Here is a 23,261-nt window from a genome sequence, read left to right as displayed (position 1 = left end):
TGATCAGTCTAATGGGCACCGGCACAGAGCTCACAAACACTAGTGATTTGATTAACTCCATAATTAGCCAAAGTGTCCACCTTCATTGTCAAAGCCTTAAGTTGGTCAGCGATAGCAGTTTCTGTGTCCAACTCCAGAATTACTGCAACCTTCCCGTGAGTCAGTCTCTGGGAAGGATTCTGGTACTCATCAGCAGCCATTAGTTCAATAAGTTCATAGGCTTCATCATAGCTCTTAGCCCACAAGGCTCCTCCTGATGCTGCATCAAACATGGGCCTAGAAGTAGGACCCAATCCATTGTAGAAGCAGTTAATAATCATCCAATCAGGCATGCCATGGTGTGGGCACTTTCTTAGCATCTCCTTATATCGATCCCAAGCCTCACACAGAGATTCTCCAGTTGGGTAAGAACATTTCTGATTGCTGCAGTCTTCGCCATGGGGAAGAATTTAGTGAGAAACTTTTGAGCAAGATCTTCCCAAGTTGTGATAGACCCTGCTGGTAGAGAGTGTAACCAGAACTTAGCCTTGTCCCTCATAGAGAATGGGAAGAATCGTAGCTTGATAGCATTTTCAGTCACATCATTGAATTTGAAAGTGTCGCAGATCTCGATGAAATCCCTAATGTGCATGTTGGGGTCTTCAGTCGGAGAACCCCCAAACTGAACTGAGCTATGTATCATCTGGATCGTGCTTGACTTGATCTCAAAAGTTTTAGCCTTGATGGCTGGTCTGATGATGCTGGACTGAATGTCATTAATCTTAGGCTTAGAATAGTCCATCAGAGCCTTCAGATTTTCTGCTTGATCACCCATAGCTACTACAATTGGCTCTTCAACTTTCTCTTCTTCTTCTACCTTCTTTTCTTCCTCAAAAACTTCCCTACGAACTACCACAAGTTCTTTGTAATATCCGGGATATCGCGTGTAATTATTTTTATCAATAAATAATTTTTATATGATTATTATGTAATTTTTGGTGAATTATCTGATGATTGGTGTAAATATGTAAAATGCTTATATATGATACAGTGTAAGTATGATAATTTTATTATGACCAGAATAAAATATAGATAATTACGGTATTTTTCTGGTAATTTTTGGGTTGTTATATGATTTTATATTGATTTATGAATTTATGAATTATTTTTTGAATAATTATAAAATTATTTTATAAAGCCGGGAATTGTCCGACTTCAACCATTTTTACGTTTTTACAACCCGAAACTCTTCTGAAAACTCCTTCCTAACCTAATCTGGTAATTTCGGATATTTTCCGTGTTTTGACTTTTTGATCCGGATTACGGTTTGACCTGTGCGCGGCCCGACACAAGATTTTCGATACGATAATCATTTTGGTGAATCAACAAAACCCGTATTCTCGAAAGACGGGATATTATTACGTTATTCTCATATATAGTGTTTTATAAGAAGCCCGGTTTGGATAATTATCCAATACGGATATCAAATCGGATCATTTTTGCAGTTACTTAGCGCCTAAGTAACTAATTTAACGATCCAAATGAACCAATATTCCAAAAATATATATAGCCCTTTTATCATTTCATCTTATTTCTATAATCATAATCAGTCAGTAAAACCCCGTAAAATACAGAGAAAATGTCGAATTAATATCGCATTCTTGAGAATCAAATGTACGAATGAAGGCGTTATCGAACTCCGATTCGGGCGTGCAACATATCAAAACGAAGCTCTCGAAAAGTACTTTCATAATAAATCATCCGTTTTTATGAGAAATCAAGGTTATTTTCTGATTTAATTATTTTATTTCAAATTATTTATGAATTAAAATATGAATTTTTGTTCTTGATGTTGTTTGTATGATTTGATGGCATAATCATGTAGATCTTTTCATCTTGGTCATTTTGGTATATTATATGATGAATTTGGAGCTCAATAACATATAGAAAATTGAATTTAATTCTCGCAATAATAAAATTAGGGTTTATAATTAGTTGAATGTTCTTAATTGAATTTGGGCAATTCTTTGTTGAGGGTTATCTGTTGAAATTGAATACATGAATGAATAGATCGTAGAACAGGGAATCAAATGGTATAGACGAATTGAACGAACGATTCAGAGAAGGCTCTGATCGGAAAATTCATTGTGGCGGCGGCGGAAACTTCAGATGAAGTTTCCGGTCGAACCGCGAGTTGGTTGCTTGAAATACTTGCAGGAGTATGTTCCTGGAAGTAAATACAACGTACACTGTTATTTTTTGCACGTTCTGGAATGTTTTCCGGCCCGCCGGAAAAGCTCCATGGCGGCACCCATGGAGTTCCGGCCGGTGAAGGCTGGAGGTAGGGGGTGACTGTGACAATTACAGTTTAACCCCCAAAGTTTTTTAAAATTTACGTTTTTATCCTTCTGTTTTAAAATCCTTTAAAAATTAGATTTCAATTTTCAAAAATTTTAAAAATCAGAAATCTGATTTATTATTTTCAGAAAATATATTTTCTTTTTATAATATTTTCATAAATTGATTTTTATTATTTTAAAAATTCAAAAATTCCTTAATTCTTTTCTGAAAATTATTTTTAATTACAAAATAAATCATAATTATTTAATTAATTAATTTTATTAGATAATTAATTATTTTATTAGTCAATTAATTTAAATATTAATTGATTAATTAATTTATTTTGTTATTAATTAATTTTAATTAATTATTTAATTAGATTTAACTATTTATTTTTGATTTAAAAATTCTGAAAAATAGTTTCGAGCTTTAAAATATTACTTTAAATTATTTTCAAGACTCGATAATTATTATAAAATTATTTTAAAGTAGGATTCGGGTGTTCGAACCCTATTATTTAATTATAATATGATTCAGAGTCCCGTTTTAATTCCGAAAAAATGTTCAAAAATTTGTATTAAATACCTGAAAAATCATTTTAACCCGAATCTTCTTTGAAAAATTATTGTGATCGAATACCTTGAGTGCTATGTGCTACGTGCTATCTGATTGATGTGTTATATGCGTATGTGGATATTGTTTGACTGTTTCAGTCACAACTTTTAATCCGTAAGTCGGATTTGAGTAAAACGAAGGGTAGATAAAAGCTTATCACGTCTATGTGACGATTAGAATGATATGAGATTGAGAATTGATAGATATTTGTGATGCCTAGCAGAGTCAGCAAGGCATAGAAAAAGAAACCGGTGATCGATAAATAGAATCGAAGCGGAGAAAGAGAAGGCAAGTGATTGATAAGTAGAAGCAAGGCATCGAAAGAGAAGAAAAGTGGTTGATGAGTAAAACTATTAGATGAGTACAAGTAAAGTGGAAATCGTCGATGATAAGGCAAGTACTTCTGAACCTTCTTCAAGATATATTGTAAATATTTTCGAACTGTTTCAAAACATGGCGCTATTATTCAAAATAACTCATGTTTTATATTGCAAGTGCTTTAAACTATTTAACCTTGAACCCTGATTCTTATTGATCTTGAGTCATAAGCCTTATTCTTCATAAACCATTGATTGTTGAATTCCCTGATACAAGCCATACACATACGATACTACTCCATAAATACATATCTACCACATACTGATTTCTGATATTGAAGTTCTTGACATACCAACCCTTATTCCTTGTTTAACAGAAGACCAATTCTTGGATCCCTTGAACCCTTGGTCTTCTACTTTCTGATTCTTTCCTTGATTGAAAGCCAATCTTTTGAATTCCCTGTTATACTTTTGTGGTATTGTGAATTACCCTATACTTCAAGATAAATATTATTTATGATTCAGTTTATTGATTTACATTGGTTATCCCATTGAATTGTTTTAAAATTGGATGGTTTTATAAATATGGACCAGATTCGTGGCCGGACCAGATTCGTGGTCATAATAGGCTAATGTGTGCCTTGGATCTAGTATATAGAGCAAAGCTAGGAGCCTTGCTCGGGGTTAGTGCGTGACTGATTAGCAGCCTAACCTTGGTTTTTAAAATGAAAAGTGAATGTCTAATTCTAATCATTGCTTATTCAGAAACTTGATTCTTATCAATCACTTCAATTGATTATTGTTTAACCTCAATTGTTGCTATTATGACTTGCTGAGCTAGTTAGCTCACTCTTGCAAAACTTTTTTATGTTTTCAACAGTTGAAAAGGAAAATTATTGGTAATGAGGATTTCCAGTCCAGTGTGCGAGCTAGGATTCCAGGTTAAGTTGGATCGAGCTAGCAGAAGCTTTATATGGTAGACGAGTTATACAAGATTGTAAGTTGAACTAGTTGGGATTTGGTATGATATAATAAAAGTTAAGGTTGTGGCTTGTTTTCATACTTTAACCTGTTGTGATCCGTAGTTGTGTAAAGAAGGGTCAATTCATGTAATACTTTATATACACAGGTTTCAATATGGTATGTGTGTGTGTGTTGTGGACCCCAAACTTCTGACCCGGGTTTGGAAGGCGTCACAGGTTGGTATCAGAGATACAGGTTATAAGTCACTGAAACAAGTCTAGATTGTCCAAAATAGATAGAGGGTTAGGATTTTGAGTGCGGTCAAATAATAGGTTTTAGTGAGATTCGTGATGAGATTTGATATCCTTATCTAGCGACGCGATTTTTAGATGACGGCGATGGAAGATTCTTTTATCCTTGGATCGTCTGATCATTCAGAGCCTTTATTGGGAAGATTATTATCTGATTCACGCCCTGCTCTTCCACCGGTATTAGCCATGTCACTACCTGTGGCAGCGATTGCACCTTTTCAAACTATTATCTCATCCCCTGATGCGAGGCTACCTATTCGAGAATCCCCTACATGCTGATTCTAGTTCTACCGGATATTCAGTTGTGCGTGCATCTTTTCTGTCTACTCTACATTCTGTTTTATAACATCTGTTTAAAACTTGTCTTATGAAGTAACAACATCCATGAAGATGGATTTGAGAGCTACAACATATGGTGAGTACACGAGGTATTAAGAAATGTGAGAAAGAACCTAGAGTGAGGATGCGTGTGTTCTGGAAAATAGCCGCTACCAGGTTATATGAAGCTACTAGTAAGTATGTTATCTATAATTATCTTATGGATTGAGCTAGATGGATTTCAAAGGAATTTGAGAAGATTGGAAATCGAGTGTTTTCTTGAAATTAGATGATGATGTTATGACCAAACATGATGCGTATAGTAGTAATGAGATGTAATATTAGCCGATTTTGTTTTATAAAATAGGTTTGATAGACCTAATGTACTTAGTAATTGTAAGAAGTAATGATGAAAGTAGTACTAGTATGAAATATTTGAAGAGAAGCTATGAATAAGATAATATGAAACGGTAACTAGAATTTTTGTGGACCAATGAAGGTAAAATGTACCTAACGAGCGATAGAGGATATACAGAAATGAATGAGCTTTTATCTGATGGTGTTCCAAATTTTATGCTTTGTTGTGGTTGAAAAGAACAATAACCAACTCATATAGTAATGACGACCAGGTGTATGATTTTCAAAATTTAAACCAGTTTTTAAAAAGAGATTTTCTTAACAAAATAAGTTTTAAAAACTTGGTTATCAAACTACTACTTGAGTTTCTTGTTTATTATAAGATTCAGATTATCCAGACGAATACTTATTCTAGAAATTAGTATGGTTCATTTCGAAGGCCAAGTGGAACTGCTATTACGGAGAAATTGTTCATCAAATTTCTGAGACGATTAGAGTAAGAGGAATATGTCGATTCACGAGAAGCTGAGTACGAGCAAAGAAGATTAAGGAAATCTCTAGACTTTCTAAAGGAAGAACGTTGTTAGCAAAAGAGGCGACAAGTTGAACGATTAGCAACATAAGCGAAATTTGAAGTTATGAGTGTAAATCTCGTAAGACTGCAAATAAAGTCGAATTATAAACATGGAAGCGTAGCGCGAAAGATACAAGACTCAGTACATGGAAATTTATTTTAATGATCGATTAAGAAGGCATGTCAGAGAACTTTCTAAAGTTAATATGTGACTCAGAATGGGATCTAGTGATCGGACAATCGTTAAAGCCGTAAACAGATGTAATGTGAATGACAACTAATGATATCATTCTTTCCTATAATTCTGGTAAATCTCGAGTAAAGTATGAACTTCTTTCATGATCAGCTTTATAATGTGATTGTTGAATCCCTTTCAAATTATTCTTTCTTCAAAATATTGTTTTCTAATTGGGACAAATAGTGTTATGATGTGACGATTTGTTGAAATGACAAAGAGTCTGGTGGGACGCCACCTAATCATGCGCTGTGTGCCATATGGTATGAAAGATTGGCCATCTTGAGTACTAATGTGGTTATCTCATTCCTATTCAAATCATTATTCATTCTTTCCTCTTCAATCCTGATTTGTTTATTCATGAATTCTTCTGATTGTTTCCTTGTACTCTTATCCCTTACAGAAAGTTTCCAATCAGAATCATATACATAAATTCCTTTTTGTGTAAGGTTATTCTTTTGAATGTTTTTAAAAGGAAGTAAAATGAACCCGTGTAGCAGATAGAGTTACGTAATAAGTGTGGACAATTGCAAGCCGAAGAATGGTGGACATTTACGTGCAGAGAAGAACCATTATGCTGATAATGGGATTGTTGCGAAGGCCTTAAATCAAAGACGGAAATCTGTATACATGATATGTTGTAAGTATGAAATTTTGGCGTGAATTGGAGTAATTAGCAAATCGTATCAGGTAAATTAACTAGAAAAATAGGAAAGCAAAGTTGTGTATATCGGATAAGGAAAATGATTGATTGGACATCGGGGGGAATAAATAATTCTTAATAATAACCAGATAATCGATTAATACGTTGTGAAGATAAAGCATACCTCAATCATGTGGGAGATATTTGTCATGAAAATCCAGGATCGGAGAAATACTAGTTATGAATAAAATTTGAGTGTGTTCATTAAGGAATGGTTGGGATTTCCCACACAAGTAAGTGGGTTATGGTAAATTCGATGCTTGTAACTGGGTCAGCAAAGATGGTTCAGTATAGAAAGACATAAGTAGAAATGAAGGTATGATATTTTAACTACAACAAATTTTAAGAAGTGATGATTTAAAACCAAAGGAATTCTTTCACAAAATTATGATAGTGGAGACCATGTGTTGGTTATCAAAAGTTGAACAAGTGAGCTAATAAGAATAAGTGTATGTTTTCAGGGATGGATAAATCGTTAATTAGAGAGCTTGAAGTGAAAAAAGAACCAGAAGAATTCTAGAATAATTTTATAATTGAACTCAGTAATGATAATCTGCTATAATCAGAAATATGAGAAAAAGGTATGGTATAATAAGAATTGTTCGCTATAATCTTAAGTTGAATTAGAGACATGGGTTGTACTGACTAATAATACATGAGGTGGTGAAATGTTGAGTTTAGAAAGTGAAAGTGGACTGGTATATTTGAGGGTTGATTGTTGGTTATTTGATTGATTGTTGGTGTCGGCTTGAGTTCGGTTGGTAGTCAATAATATAAAGGAGATGCTGCCCAAATTTTCTGGAAAATACCCTATTCTTAAAGATGGAAAGTATACTTCCGTGTGTTATAAATATTCATGTTGATACTCCAATTAATTGTGATCTCGGTTCTTGAAAGAGGTTGTTACATCCAATTCGACTATATAAAAGTGGTCTTTGATTTCATTTAGCTAGTCATCACTTGGTGCAATTAATCAATTAAGTGAGTTAATTGGCTAATTTTACCAATTAATGGTCAGTTACATGGAGATCGATTCCAATTAGATTAAGTCAAATTTTGATGTGACTTTCAAATCCAAAATCAAAATAATGAGGAATTGGGGAAAAGTAAGGACGCTGGTAGAATTCAGAAATTGCTGCAAATGTCTGAGTTTTTACTTAGATGAATATGCCCTTTATAATGGACAAGAGAAATAAAAAGTCATGTGTATGGACAAGTAAGAAGAAGGTTTTTAAGAGCTAAAAATTTAAGATAAAGCATCGAGAAGAAAGGAAGAAGGGAGATGGAATAAAGCAGAACTTAATAACTACACCAATATGGATTTATTAGGCAGTCAAGGAAAGGTTATCATCTGCAACAAAGTTTATCAAAGGATGTCTTGTTTCTAAATTGTTGTGATAATCATACACTAAATGATTTGTCAAGTATTTCTGTTTTGGATAAAGTGTGAGATACAGTTTTAATTCAGTTTCCGATTGATGTTGATACTTAGGTTGTTGTTAAATATCGAAAGTGGTATTAATACAGATGATTGATGTTTACTTCAGAATGGGATGTTGCGAGTATCAAAGTTTGTATTAATATCTAATTTGATATGACAACAAAATGAGTATTAATGTCAAGAATTCGGTTTTGAATAAGCTATGAGAATAAAGAACGGAGATAAGAAAGGAGGTGGAATCAAAAAGGGTGATAAAGAAACTTCATAAGATGGCAGGAAAAGTAAACGTAGTTACAGATGCATTAATCAGAAAAGAAAGACCGAACGTGTTGACAGTGTCAGAAGAATTATACAAGAAATTTCAAAAGTGGAAATTGGAAGCCATAGTTTGCAAACCTAACAATGCAAAGATGTATAGTATAACTTTTCAGCCAGAATTGCTAGAGAAGGTAAAGAAACGTCAAGGAAAAATAATAGATCAAGATATTATCGTTAGAAAAAAAAATAATAAATAAAATATATATATATATATATATATATATTTATATATATACTCAAAAGGATGATCAAAGTATTCCCAGATCTTATTCCAGAATTTAGGATTCCACCAGTGACATAATTGAAGAATGGAATTTTACGAGAAGCTCACAACTCAAGATATTCAATCCATCCATGGAGTACCAATATCTATAGAGATTTAGAGGAAAATTATTGGTGGCCAGATATGAAGAAAGAAATGGTGGAATAGATTAGCAAATGTTACACGTATCAAGGAGTTAAGGCGGGACATCAAAGACTAAATAGATATGTTTCGCCAAGAAATGTCATGATGATACCACCTGAGAATCAAAGGTTAGTTGCTGCTTGAAGAAATGGTGGTACATCATCAGATCCAGAAACTAATTGTAGATGATCAATGTTGTGCAATTCGAGATTTGACGGGAGTATTCAGAATATACCTGTCGAACCAAATTAGTATATACCACTCCTTGATGAACGAACATTAAGTAAGGAAGAACTAAAAGATAGGAATTTGGTTAAACATCGATAACTCAAGAGATTTAAGTCACTCCGAAGGTATGAAACAAGACATAGAGGTCAAAGAAAACTCTCTGATAGTATGACATAAAGAAAGAATAAACGTTATATGTGATTAGACGTCAAGGAAAGCACTGCAGTCAGTTTCATATGAGAACTCCTTAGAACTAAAATGAATAATGATCGATGCTGTGAGTGAAAGTTTATGAGAAATTGTAAGGTTAAGGGATTAACCTGAGAAAATGAAAGTGAGATACTTGAATGTATCATTATTTGATCCTTAGTATGATTCTGAGGACAGAATCCTTTTAAGGGGGGAAGGATGTAATATCCGGGATATCACATGTAATTATTTTTATCAATAAATAATTTCTATATGATTATTATGTGATTTTTGGTGAATTATCTGATGATTGGTGTGGATATGTGAATGCTTATATGTGATACAGTGTAAGTATGTTAATTTTATTATGACCAGAATAAAATATATATAATTACGGTATTTTTCTGGTAATTTTTGGGCTGTTATATGATTTTATATTGATTTATGAATTTATTAATTATTTTCTGAATAATTATAAAATTATTTTATAAAGTCGGGAATCGTCCGACTTCAACCATTTTTACATTTTTACAACCTCAAACTCTTCCGAAAACTCCTTCCTAACCTAATCTGGTGATTTCGGACATTTTCCGTGTTTTGACTTTTTCGATCCGGATTACGGTTTGACCCGTGCGCGGCCTGGCACAAGATTTTCGATACGATAATCATTTCGGTGAATCAACAAAACTCATATTCTCGAAAGACGGGATATTATTACGTTATTTTTATATAAAATGTTTTATAAGAAGCCCGGTTTGGATAATTATCCAATACGGGTATCAAATCGGATCGTTTTTGCAGTTACTTAGCGGCTAAGTAACTAATTTATCGATCCAAAATGATCCAACACGAACCAATATTCCATAAATATATATATCCCTTTTAATTATTTCATTTTATTCATATAATCATAATCAGTCGGTTAAAACCGATAAAATACAGAGAAAACGTCGAATTCACGTCGCGTTCTTCATAATCAAACCCACGAACGACGGCGTTATCGAACCCCGATTCGGGCGTGCAATATATCAAATTGAAGCTCTCGAAAAGACCTTTCTGAATCAACTATCATTTTTGGTGTAGAAATCAAGAGTAAGCGAGGCATAGAAAAAAAAGTCTATTATCCATAAATAGAATCAAAGCTTAGAAAGAGAAGGCAAATGATGGATGAACAAAAGCAAGGCATAGAACGAAAAGGAAAGTGATTGATGAGTAAAATGGTTAGATGAGTACAAGTAATGTTGGAATCATCTGTGATGAGGCAAGTACTTCTGAACCTTCTTCAAGATATATTGCAAATATTTTTGAACTTTCTCATAACATGTTGCTATTATTTAAAATAACTCATGTTTTATATTGCAAGCACTTTAAACTATTCAACCTTGAACCCTGATTCTTATTGATCTTGAGCCATAAGCCTTATTCTTCATAAACCATTGATTGTTGAATTCTCAAATACGAGCCAGACACATACGATACTACTCCCCAAATATATATCTACCACATAATCATTTCTGAAATTGAATTGCTTGACATACCAACCCTTATTCTTAGTTTAACAGAAGACCAATCCTTGTAACCCTTGAACCCTTGGTCTTCTACTTTCTGATTCTTTCTTTGATTGAAAGCCAATCTTTTCTTGAATTTCTTTTTATACCTTCATGGTATTGTGAATCACCCTACGTTTCAAGATAAATGTTGTTTATGATTCAGCTTATTGAATTACATTCGTTATCATATTGAATTATATTAGAATTGGATGGTTTTATAAATGTGGACTAGATTCGTGGTCGGACCAGATTCGTGGTCATAATAGGCCAATGCGTGCCTTGGATCCAGTATATAGAGCAAAGCTGGGAGCCTTGCTCGGGGTTAGTGCGTGACTGATCAGCAGCCTAACCTTGGTTTTTAAAATGAAAAGTGAATGTCCAATTCTAATCATTGCTTATTCAAAAACTTGATTCTTCTGAATCATTTCCATTGGTTATTGTTTAACCTCAGTTATTGCTATTATAACTTTCTGAGCTAGTTAGCTCCCTTTTGAAAATTTTTATGTTTTCAACAGTTGAAAAGGAAATTGTTGGTAATGAGGATTCCCAGTCCAGTGTGCGAGCTAGGATTCCAGATTAAGTTGGATCGAGCTAGCAGGAGCTTTATATTGTAGATGAGTTATGCAAGATTGTAAGAACAATAGTATTATCAGTTATAAGTTGAACTAGTTGAGATTTGGTACGATGTAATAAAAGATAAGGTTGTGGCTTGTTTTCATACTTTAACCTGTTGTGATCCGTGGTTGTGTAAAGAAGGGTCAATGCACATAATATTTTATATAAAGGTTTATATATTGGGTGTGTGTATTGTGAACCCCAAACTCCTGACCCGGGTTTGTAGGGCATTACAGTTTTAGCATCAGAGCCACATATTTTAAGTCACTGAAACAAGCCTAGATTGTCGGGAATGGATAGTGGGTTAGTATTAGGATTAAGAAATAGAAAGACAGAACGTTGAAAGGTTGAGTGCGACTGTACAATAGGTTTTGGTATGATCCGTGATGAGATTCGAGATTCTTATCTAGCGACGCGATTTTCAGATTGCAGCGATGGCAGATTCTTTTATTTCGGTATCGTCTGATCATTCGGAGCATTCAATCAGAGGAACATTATTTGATTCCCGCCCTGCTTGTCCACCGGTGTTAGCCATTTCACATCCTGTTACGGCGATTGCACCTTTTCACGTTATTATCCCATCCCCTGATGCGAAGCTACCTATTCGAGAGTCCCCCATATGCTAATTCTGGTTCTACCGGACATTTAGCTGTAAGCGCATCTTTTCTGTCTACCCTACACCTTGTTATATACCATCAGTTTAAAACCCGCCTTAGGAAGTAATAGCACCTATGAGGATGGATTCAAGAGCTACAACATATGGTGAGTACATACGAGGTATTAAGAAGTGTGAGAAGGAACCGAGAGTGAGGATACGTGTGTTCCGGAAGATAGCCGCTACCAGGTTATATGGAACTACTAGTAAGTATGCCACCAATGATTCTCTTGTGAAGTGAGCTAGATGGATTTTAAAAGGAATTTGAGAAGGTTAGATATCGAGAGTTTTCTTGGAATTAATGATGATGTTATGATCAATCCTGATACGTATAGTAGTAATGTGATGTGATATTAGTCGACTTTGTTCTATAAAATGGATTTAATGATTACTGGATAGACTTGTTATACCTAGTAATCGTAAGAGATGATGATGGGAGTGTTACCGGTATGAAAGACTAGAAGTGAAGTTACGAATAAAATAATATGCAGTGGTAACTGGAATTTTTGTCTACCAATGAAAGTAAAATGGACCCAATAATGGGTAGGAGATATATGGAAATGAATGGGCTCTTATCTGAGTGTTTCCCTAAATTGATACTTGGTAATGGTTGAAAAAGACGACAACCAACTCATATAATAATGACGACTAGGTGTATGATTTACAAAAATTTTAAACCAATTTTCAAAAGAGATTTTCTTAACCAAATTTTTCTAAAAAGTTCTTTAAATAAAACAAGTTTTAAAACTTGGTTGTCCAATTACTACTTGATTTTCTTGTTTGTTATAAGATTCATATTATACAGGAAAATACTTGTTCTAGAATTTAGTATGGTTCATTTAAAAAGGCTAAGTGGACCCGCTATTATGGAGAAGATTTGATTGTTCCTAACAGGAATACAATTATTGCTTGATAAGTTTAATGACAGGACTAATGTACGGAGAAACTATTCATTCAATTTCTGAGACGATTAGAGTTCAAAGAATACATTGATTCACGAGAAGCCGAGTACGACCAAAAAAGATTAAGGAAATCTCCAGACTTTCTAAAGGAAAAATGTTATTAGCAAAGGAGTGGATATGTTGAATGATTAGTAGTGTAAGCGAAATTTGAAGTTATGATTGTAAATCTCGTAAAAAGTGCAAATATGGTCGAATTATAGAAATATTGAACATGGAAACGCGACGCTGAAGATACAAGACCTAATCAATGGGAATTTATTCTAATGATCGATTTAAGAAGGTAATTCAGAGAACTTTCTAAAGTTAATATATGACTCGGAATGGGATCTATTGATCGGACAAGCATTGAAGCTGTAAACAGATAAAATGTGGATGACTACCAATGATATCATTATTTCCTATAATCCCATGTATTCTTATAAATTTCGAGTAAAGTATGAACTTCTCTCATAATCAACTCTATAAGGTGATAAGAAAATTATTGTATTCCTTTCAAATTCATTTTTCCCTCAAGTTTTATTTTCTGATTGAGACAAGCAGTGTTATGGTGTGGCGCTTTGTCGAAATGACAAAGAGTCTGGTGGGACGCCACCTAATCATGTGTTGTATGCCATATAGTATGAAAGACTGACCATCTTGAGTACAAATATGGTTGTCTCACTCATATCCAAATCATCATTTATTCTTTTTTCTTCAATTATGATTTCTTGATTTATGGATCTTTCCGATTGTTTCCTTGTACTCTTATTCCTTACAAAAGGTTTTCAATCAGAATCATATACATAAATTCCTTCTTGTGTAAAGTCTATCATTTGAATGTTTAAAAAAACGTGAAATGAACCCGTGTAGCAGATGGAGTTATATGATGAGTATGGACAATTGCAAGCCAATAAATGGTGGACATTTACGTGCAGAGAAGAACCAGTATGCCGATAACGGGATTTTTACGTGGACATCACATCAGAGGCGGAAATATGTAGACACGATACGTTGCAAGTATGAGATTCTGGAGTGAATTGGAGTAGTTAGCGAACCGTATAAAGTAAATGTTAGTGTTTTTGCCCTAGAGACAACACTATGATGTTTTAGTTTAAGACATTAGGATTATTAATGTTTATGTTCTATCGATTATTCTCTTTATAATTTATTAATTCTTAATTTACTGCGATATAAATGTTAGATTAATAAATGTCCTTGGAATAAGATATGTAATTCTATATCTCTAAGTATGTGACTTAGAAATGAGATTATAAGAATAGTATCAATATTTCTAAAGGTCCCTAGTCGAGTATTATTATTAAGGGACAATAATAATGTATTAAGACTAGTGTGTTTGTTGACTGATGATCACATCTCATTGATCATAGGTATAGTGATACTAAAGTCAAAGACACGGGCAGATGTACATGTACATGGTGCTGGACAAACCCGATGTGAGATTCTACTTTTCTGTTGTGTCATAAGTAATTCTCACAGTTATAATGATGTAATGGTCCTTAGACCTGAAGTCATTATATTTCTATACGAGAATTAATATACATTGATTCCATTAAAAGTTACCCTTGACCGGGTAATGATAAAAGTGGACATTGGGTATATTTTGAATCGTATGAGAAAATGAATGATCTAGAAGGGATTTAACCCTCCTATTTTAGGAGTGATATTATTGGCCTCTCGTGTGAGCTAGACTACGAAATGCGTGGCCACGCTCAAATGTTGATTTGATATGATAGTCTACTCATTTATCAAGAAAACTTAGATTAAACTATGATGAGAATGACACATTACATGTCTCTAGTTTAATCTATAATATTTGGTTAAAGGGATTATATTACATTGTACATTATTCACAAAAGGTTTAATCAATCACCGATTCAATTATTATTACTTGGGTAGCAATAATGTATTACTAGATTCCGCTCATTGTTTACGATTTTAAATTAGATTTAAAATTCGTTGCCAATGTAATAATAACCTATAGGGTCACACACTAAGAATGCTTGAAAGATTATTTAATTTAAATTGGATTTAAATTATATTAAAGGAATTCGAATTATTTATAATATTAATTAAGTATGACACTTAATTAATTAGATAAATATTGATATTCAAATTTACTAATATTAATTATGAAATTTATTTGTTAAATAATTAAGTGAGACTTAATTATAATACAAATAGGAATTTTGAATTAGTAAAAACTCCTAATTAATTAAGAGTTATAATTCATTTTTCTACTCTCTATATAATATCTCTTGTGTGGCTGATTTTTTGGGTATGAAAAAAAAGACTTTTACTAAAACCCTAGCCACCAAGGGAAAAGACGGAGAGAGCAAGAAGAAACGAGTTTGTGCTAGTACACATCCAATCTTTGCGTTCAAGCATTCGTGTGGATACCGATAGAGCGTAGATCGCGAGAGCGGGATGCGTGGTGATTGAACAAGATTTGGATCTCCATTAGTCAACCAATTTATAAAGATTCTTAAGGTAAACAATCTGATCTACGAATTAAATATCTATTTTTTGCATGGATCCTGCGGTGGGTTTCGAAAATTCTGGTTTTTCACGTTTTTAATTACTGTTTTCGTTGCATTTATGAGCTCGAAACCCTTCAATGGCATCAGAGCTACTTGCGAAAAGTATTTAATTCATTTACGTGTTTACTGGTTTTATGATGATAACATGTATACAATATTCCATGACTGTTATGTATGCGACTTTATATATTTTACATGTTGTTATGTTTATATATGCGTATGTATATGTTTTGAATATATGATATTCATGAGAGTTGTATAATCATATGATGATTATATAATCTGTATATATACTGATATATACATGTTTTGTGTTTTTTTTCTTATTATATGAAACATATTTGATACGATTCTGAATCGGATGCAGCGGATTTGCTGAAATCTGGGTCTGGTGTCCGATTTTGGCGAACGAATATGCTATTTCATATGGAATCGAGCATCTGAACAAAAATGATATCAAAAAAGCTATCATCTACTGATCTGTAAGGCGTTTGACGTCGTTTAGACCCTGTAATATGCGATTTAATGTTATCAGATTTAATTTTGAAATTTCAGATTTTTGCTATATTTGGTTTTTATGATTAGATCATGATGGGTATGATATGTTAAGATCATATTATGTGTTTTAACATGTTCTTATGTGTTAATTGAGCATGGTGGATGGTTATGGCTTATGACCTTAGGTTAATGGTTTTGATTTTTTTTAAATACGGCTTGCATGTCGTTTGATCTTGTAATTATTAAATCTCGAATGTAACTCGAGTTCTTCTTGTAAGTTCATTAGATTAGTTTTTGTATTTCATTCTTGTAATGTACATGAAGACATGGAGATTTTAAGATCAAGGGTAATCTCACATGGAGGCCATCCAAGGAAACAATACAAAAAAGAAGACATGTAATAGTTAGCCTCTATTTATTTTTCACCTTAGATTGACCTAGATCTTTGTCATTAGCTTGATGAAGATCACATAGGATAAAGCCATAACCAACCACATTTATTTATTGTACTTTACATATATATGTGCATATGATGAATGTATGTGTAGAGTAGTTTATAAAGATGCATGCTTAATTAGATTAAGGATGTATGTATTAGATATGACACCCATGCCATGCTTTCTAAACAAGATAAAATCTGTAACGACTCAAGATTTTAAAATGAACAAACGATTATGAGATTCTCGTGTTTATGAAACACATAATAAAATACAAATTTTATTTATTTCTGACATGGGGCGATTTTGTCAAAAGCGAGTTCTTTGAACTTGTAAGGTTATGGGTTTTAAGCGAGACTGTTGTGACTCCCTCACTACTTGGAAATCAAACCATTGACGAATATTGATTTGAAGTACTTTATTCAAGAAAAAATTGGGAATCTCTTTATGATGGGATCATGATCGTTTTAAAAATTAACAAAACCCTAAAGTTAATATTTAGTTGATTGGATGTCTTCCAATAAGTCTAATGCATTAACCCTAGATCGATAAGGAGTGGGTTCGCCAAAGCGAAGTACTCCCATCTATCGTGGGAGATGTGTTGAAGTATATTGATACTTTTGACTATTGGGTTTGACTTAACTAAGTTACCACAATAGGATTGTGAACTTAGAGGCATAGAGTTTGGCAAGATTTATTAGATAAATATGAACAAATGTTGTTCCACCAAGCTATCCAAGAGTTATATTGTTGATATAATTGACAAATGTTGTCTACCTAAATAATCATGTTTTAGGAGAAAATCCAAAGCTGACCTAACGCATGGTGAAATATGGATCTTGGCTCACTAGAAAGGATATAGAAGATGTTCTTTCCGAATTAATAGTTAGGGCTATTGATTTGATAAATATGGTGGGAGATATATATCGTGTATATATATATATGAATAATCACTTGAACATAATTTAATGATCATCTGTAGACTAAGTCATTTTATGCACTTTAATATTGTAGATATCAAATGAGAAATAACACAAATAACTTCTCTATGTAATAGTCCTTGAGAAGGACAAGCTGACATTAAATAATTTCCATAATTGACACGAGAACTTGAGGATTGTCCTATTGTTCAAGGATGTCACTTAAACATCTCCCTTATTTCTTCTAGCTGGGAATGAAACATGTGCTGAACAAAATGCTTACGAGAAGCAAATTGATTATGCAACTGATGTTTTATGTCTCATACTTGTAATTATGAGTGTTGAGCTTTAGAAGCAACAAGAGCATAATGATGCTTATGATATGATTGAGCACCTTCAAAGGATGTTTGAAGGATAGGTTCGTCAGAAGATTTGACAATAATAAGGCACCATACTTTTGCATTAATGGGAAAATGATTTCCGGTTGGACCACATATTCTAAAGATGATAGGTATATGTACCTTGATATATTGGGTTTCAAGAATAGTCTAGAGACTCAGCTTGATTTGATCAAACAATCTTTGAACAACTTATATTCTTAGTTTGTTAAGAACAAAAGGAATGAGATAGACAGAACACTCACTGAGTTGTGAAGCATGTTTAGAACTGCTAAAAATAACACGGTAAAGGCATAAATTACGTCCATATTGATGATGTATACATGGAATGCAAATGGGAAAGGAAAGTGGCAGGAAAGGTGAAGATTTGATCTCATTCAGTGCCAAACCAAAGTCCAATCCCAAAGGGCTTTTGAAGCCTGATAGTGGTGTTGCTAACGGAGATGATTGTCATTCTTGTGGAAATAACCGAATGATTGGAACTTAAATTGTCGAGCTTGTTTGGAAGATCTAAAGAAGAAGACTAGCAATAGTCAAGCTTCAGGTATCGGGTTAGAATTGGAGCAAAAGTTGTTGCTCTAGTTCAAGGAACTCGATACCTAACTTTGCCCATATAGGCGAGATTGAGAACTTGATAAATTATTATTATGTGCCTGCCTTTAGGGGATACATTAAATCAATTTCTTGTAAGGACAAGAAAGGTTTTTATTTTAAATAAATAAACAATAGTTGTTTATTTTATTTTAATGATAAGGCTTATAATATTGCACAATTAGTTAACAATTTATATGTTCTAAGATGAATCAAATCAAACATTACTTCTACCATTGTCGTTAAGCCATATTAATGAGAAACGCATTTCTGAGTTACATATAGATGGATACTTGGATAAGTTTAATTTTGAATCATACGGAAGATGCGAACTTTGTCTCATTGGAAAAATGACTAAAGCTTCTTTTACCTGATCAGGTGAAAGGGCCACCGAACGACTAGGACTTATACATAATGATGTATATGGTCGAATGCGTATGATGGAAAAGGGTGGCTTATACTACATTATAACATTTACTGATGATTTCAGTAGATATGGATATGTGGTTCTTATGAAGAACAAATCCGATTCTTTTGAAATGTTCAAAGAATATAAGGCCGAAGTAGAAAAGCAAACAAGGGAAAAGTATAAAAGTTTTACGATCAGATCGTGGAAGAGAATACTTAAGCCTTAAATTCAAGAGTTTCTTGAAGGGGTGTGATATTGTATCACAACTTAATCCTTCTGAAATACCTCAATGGAATAGAGATTTTGAGAGGAGAAATCGTACCTTGCTGGACATGGTGCGATCGATGATGAGTCAAGCGGATCTTCCAATCAGTTTCTAGGGTTATGCTCTAGAAACGGCTGCATATACACTTAACCAAGTTCCGACCAAAGCGGTTCAAAATACTTCGTATGAGATATGGACTGATAAACATCATAGCATGTCATTTATGAAAATTTGGGGACGTGAAGCGTTTGTAAAATGTTTAGCCTCTGACAAGCTTGGACCAAAATTAGATAGATGTTATTTTGTGGGATACCCAAGTGAGACTAGGGTATAGTTTTTATAATCCTTCCGAGAACAAAGTGTTTGTTGCTCGGGCCGCTGTATTTCTTGAGGGAGAACTACTTTCTAAGAAAATCAGTGGGAGGATAATACATCTCAATGAAGATCGAGAACCATATGATAACATTGAACCAGAGTTGGAATAACATCAGGATGTACATCAAAATGTTGAAAGTAATCTTGTCCAAGAAACACATGTTATTCGTAGATCTAGTAGGATTCACCATAAACCCGGGAGAAATTATGAATTTCTTTTGACTCAAGATGGTGATGTGATGCTTACGGATAATGATAAGCCTCTCACCTACTAAGATGCTATGAACAGTTCAGACTCCGAGAGATGGCTTGAGGCCATGAAATCCGAGATGGAATCCATGTATCAAAATAAAGTATTGACTTTAGTTGATCCACTCGAAGGGGTAAAACCTATAGGGTGCAAGTGGGTTTTCAAGAAGAAAACTGACATGGATGGTAAAGTACAGACCTATAAGGTGTGACTAGTGGCAAAATGTTTCAAACAAATTCATGGTATAGACTATGATGAGACTTTTTCACCAGTTGCTATGGTCAAGTCCATCAGGATTTTGTTAGCAATAGTTGCTTACTTTGACTATGAGATTTGGCAAATGGATGTCAAAACTGCTTTTTTATATGGGAGCCTTGAAGAGGATGTATATATGATACAACCTGAGGGTTTTATCGATCCAAAGTTTGCTAAGATAGTTTGTAAGTTGCTTCTATCTATTTATAGATTGAAGTAAGCCTCAAGGAGAATGAATATTCATTTTGATAAAACGGTCACAGAGTTTGGCTTTATTCAAAACGAAGATGAACCATGTGTTTGCAAGAAGGTTAATGGGAGCCATGTGACATTCCAAGTATTATATGTAGATGACATGTAATAGATAAGGAATGACATACCTTCTCTACAGGCTGTTAAGACTTGGTTGAAAAATAGTTTCTCGATGAAAGACTTAGGCGATGTTACCTATATATTAGGGATCAAGATCTATAGAGATAGATTGATAAGATTAATCGACCTAGTCGGAGAACATACATTGATAAAATATTGCATCATTTTAGGATGCAGGAGATAAATAAAAGATATGTTTTGATTTCTCATGGGATAGTGATCTCAAAAGATAGTAGCCCCCTAAATCATTATATGATAAGGGCTGTTTGAGAAAGCTCCATATGCTTTAGCAATTGGATCTATAATGTGTATAATGATATGTATTTATCCTGATATTTCGTATACTTTGAGCATGACGAGCAGATACCAGTCTAATCCAGTGAGGGTCACTGGATAATTTTCAAGAATATTCTTAAGTACTTAAAGAGGACTAAAGATTTATTTTTGGTGTATGGAGAAGATAGGGAACTGGTTGTAAAGGGTTACACTGATACTAGTTTCTTAACCTAATTTCTGGATAGACAAGGATGATTATGTGTCTATGTCTGGTTTGTGTTTTGTCAAAATATAAGTGATGTTCGCTGGAATAGTTCACAGCAAGAACATTGATGATTCTATAAAGGATGCCGAATATATTGATATTTTTTGAAACAACCAACGAGACTGTTTAGGCATGTCCTTAGGCGATATCACCTTATTAATGAGATTAATGATCAAGGAGATATAAATGTAAAGTGCATAGTAATGATAGTGTTGCATACCCACTGACTAAGGCTTTGTCGCAGCAGAAGCATGATGGTCATACTAGTTCCATGAGTATTAGATACACGGGTGATTGGCTCTAGTGCAAGTGGGAGATTGTTAGTGTTTGTGCCCTAGAGACAACACTATGATGTTTTAGTTTAAGACATTAGGATTATTACTGTTTATGTTTTATCGATTATTCTCTTTATAATTTATTAATTCTTAATTTATTGCGATATAAATGTTAGATTAATAAATGTCCCTGGAATATGATATGCAATCCATATCTCTAAGTATGTGACTTAGAAATGAGATTATGAGAATAGTATCAATATTCCTAAAGGTCCCTAGTCGAGTATTATTATTAAGGGACAATAATAATGCATTAAGACTAGTGTGTTTGTTGACTGATGATCACATCTCATTGATCATAGGTATAGTGATACTAAAGTCAAAGACACAGGCAGATGTACATGTACATGGTGTTGGACAGACCCGATGTGAGAATCTTACATGTCTGTTGTGTCATAAGTAATTCTCACAGTGATAATGATGTAATAGTCCTTAGACCTGTAGTCATTATATTTCTATACGAGAATTAATATACATTGATTCCATTAAAAGTTATCCTTGACCGGGTAATGATAAAAGTGAATATTGGGTATATTATCAATCATATGAGAAATATGAATGATCTAGAAGGGATTTAATCCTTCTATTTATGAGTGATATTATTGGCCTCTCGTGTGAGCTAGACTACGAAATGCGTGGCCCCGCTCAAATGTTGATTTGATATAATAGTCTACTCATTGATCAAGGAAACTTGGATTAAACAATGATGAGGATGACACATTATATGTCTCTAGTTTAATCTATAATACTTGGTTAAAGGGATTATATTACATTATACATTATTCACAAAAGGTTTAATCGATCACCGATTCAATTATTATTACTTGGGTAGCAATGATGGATTACTAGATGCCGCTCATTGTTTACGATTTTAAATTAGATTTAAAATTCGTTGCCAGCGTAATAATAACCTATAGGGTCACACACTAAGAATGCTTGAAGTATTATTTAATTTAAATTGGATTTAAATTATATTAAAGTAATTCGAATTATTTATAATATTAATTAAGTATGACTTAATTAATTAGATAAAAATTGATATTCAAATTTACTAATATTAATTATGAAATTTATTTGTTAAATAATTAAGTGAGACTTAATTATAATACAAATAGAAATTTTGAATTAATAATAATTCCTAATTAATTAAGAGTTATAATTCATTTTTCTACTCTCTATATAATATCTCTAGTGTGGCTGATTTTTTGGGTGTGAAAAAAAAAGCTTTTACTAAAACCCTAGCACCTAGGGAGAAGACGGAGAGAGCAAGAAGAAACGAGTTTGTGCTAGTACACATCCAATCCTTGCATTCTAGCATTCATGTGGATACCGATAGAGCGTAGATCGCGAGAGCGGGAGATGATTGAACAAGCATTGGATCGCCATTAGTCAACCAATTTGTAAAGCTTCTTATGGTAAACAATCTTATCTACGAATTAAATATCTATTTTTCGCATGGATCCTGCGGTGGGTTTCGAAAATTCTGGTTTTTCACGTTTTTAATTACTGTTTCCGTTGCGTTTATGTGCTCGAAACCCTTCAGTAAATTAACTAGAGGAATAAGAAAGTAAAGCTGCGTATACTGGATAAGGCAAATGATTAATTGGACAACGGAAGCGAACGAAGAAATTATTAATAATAACTGTGAAGATGAAGCATACCTCAATCATGTGGGAGATATTTGTCATGAAGATTCAAGATCGAAGAAACGCTAGTTATGAATAAAATTTGAGTGTGTTCATCAAGGGATGGTTGGGCTTTCCCACTCAAGTAAGTGAGTTATGGTAAATTTGATGCTTCTAACTGGGTCAGCGAAGAAGGTTTAGTATGGAAAGACATAAGGGGAGATGAAAGTATGATGGTTTGACTGCAACAATTTTTAAGAAGTGATGCTTTAAAACCAAATGAATTCTTTGACAAGATTATAATAGTGTTAGTTAAGACCACGTGTTGGTTATCAGAAGTTGAACAAGTTGACTAATAAGAATAAGCGTGTGTTTTC

The 23,261-nt window shown here is 33.4% G+C and overlaps 1 non-coding gene across 1 annotated transcript; it reads left to right on the top strand.

The window, feature by feature from the left end:
* Window positions 1-330: 330 nt before the first annotated feature.
* On the top strand, window positions 331-432 carry LOC141694264 (small nucleolar RNA R71). Its single transcript, XR_012563584.1, has one exon. It is a non-coding gene; the product is annotated as a small nucleolar RNA R71 (small nucleolar RNA).
* Window positions 433-23,261: the final 22,829 nt, after the last annotated feature.

Source organism: Apium graveolens, chromosome 10 (assembly GCF_009905375.1).
Source record: "Apium graveolens cultivar Ventura chromosome 10, ASM990537v1, whole genome shotgun sequence".
Lineage (NCBI taxonomy): Eukaryota > Viridiplantae > Streptophyta > Magnoliopsida > Apiales > Apiaceae > Apium > Apium graveolens.
Note: the sequence above shows the minus strand (reverse complement) of the source record. Positions and strands in the feature narration are given on the sequence as shown.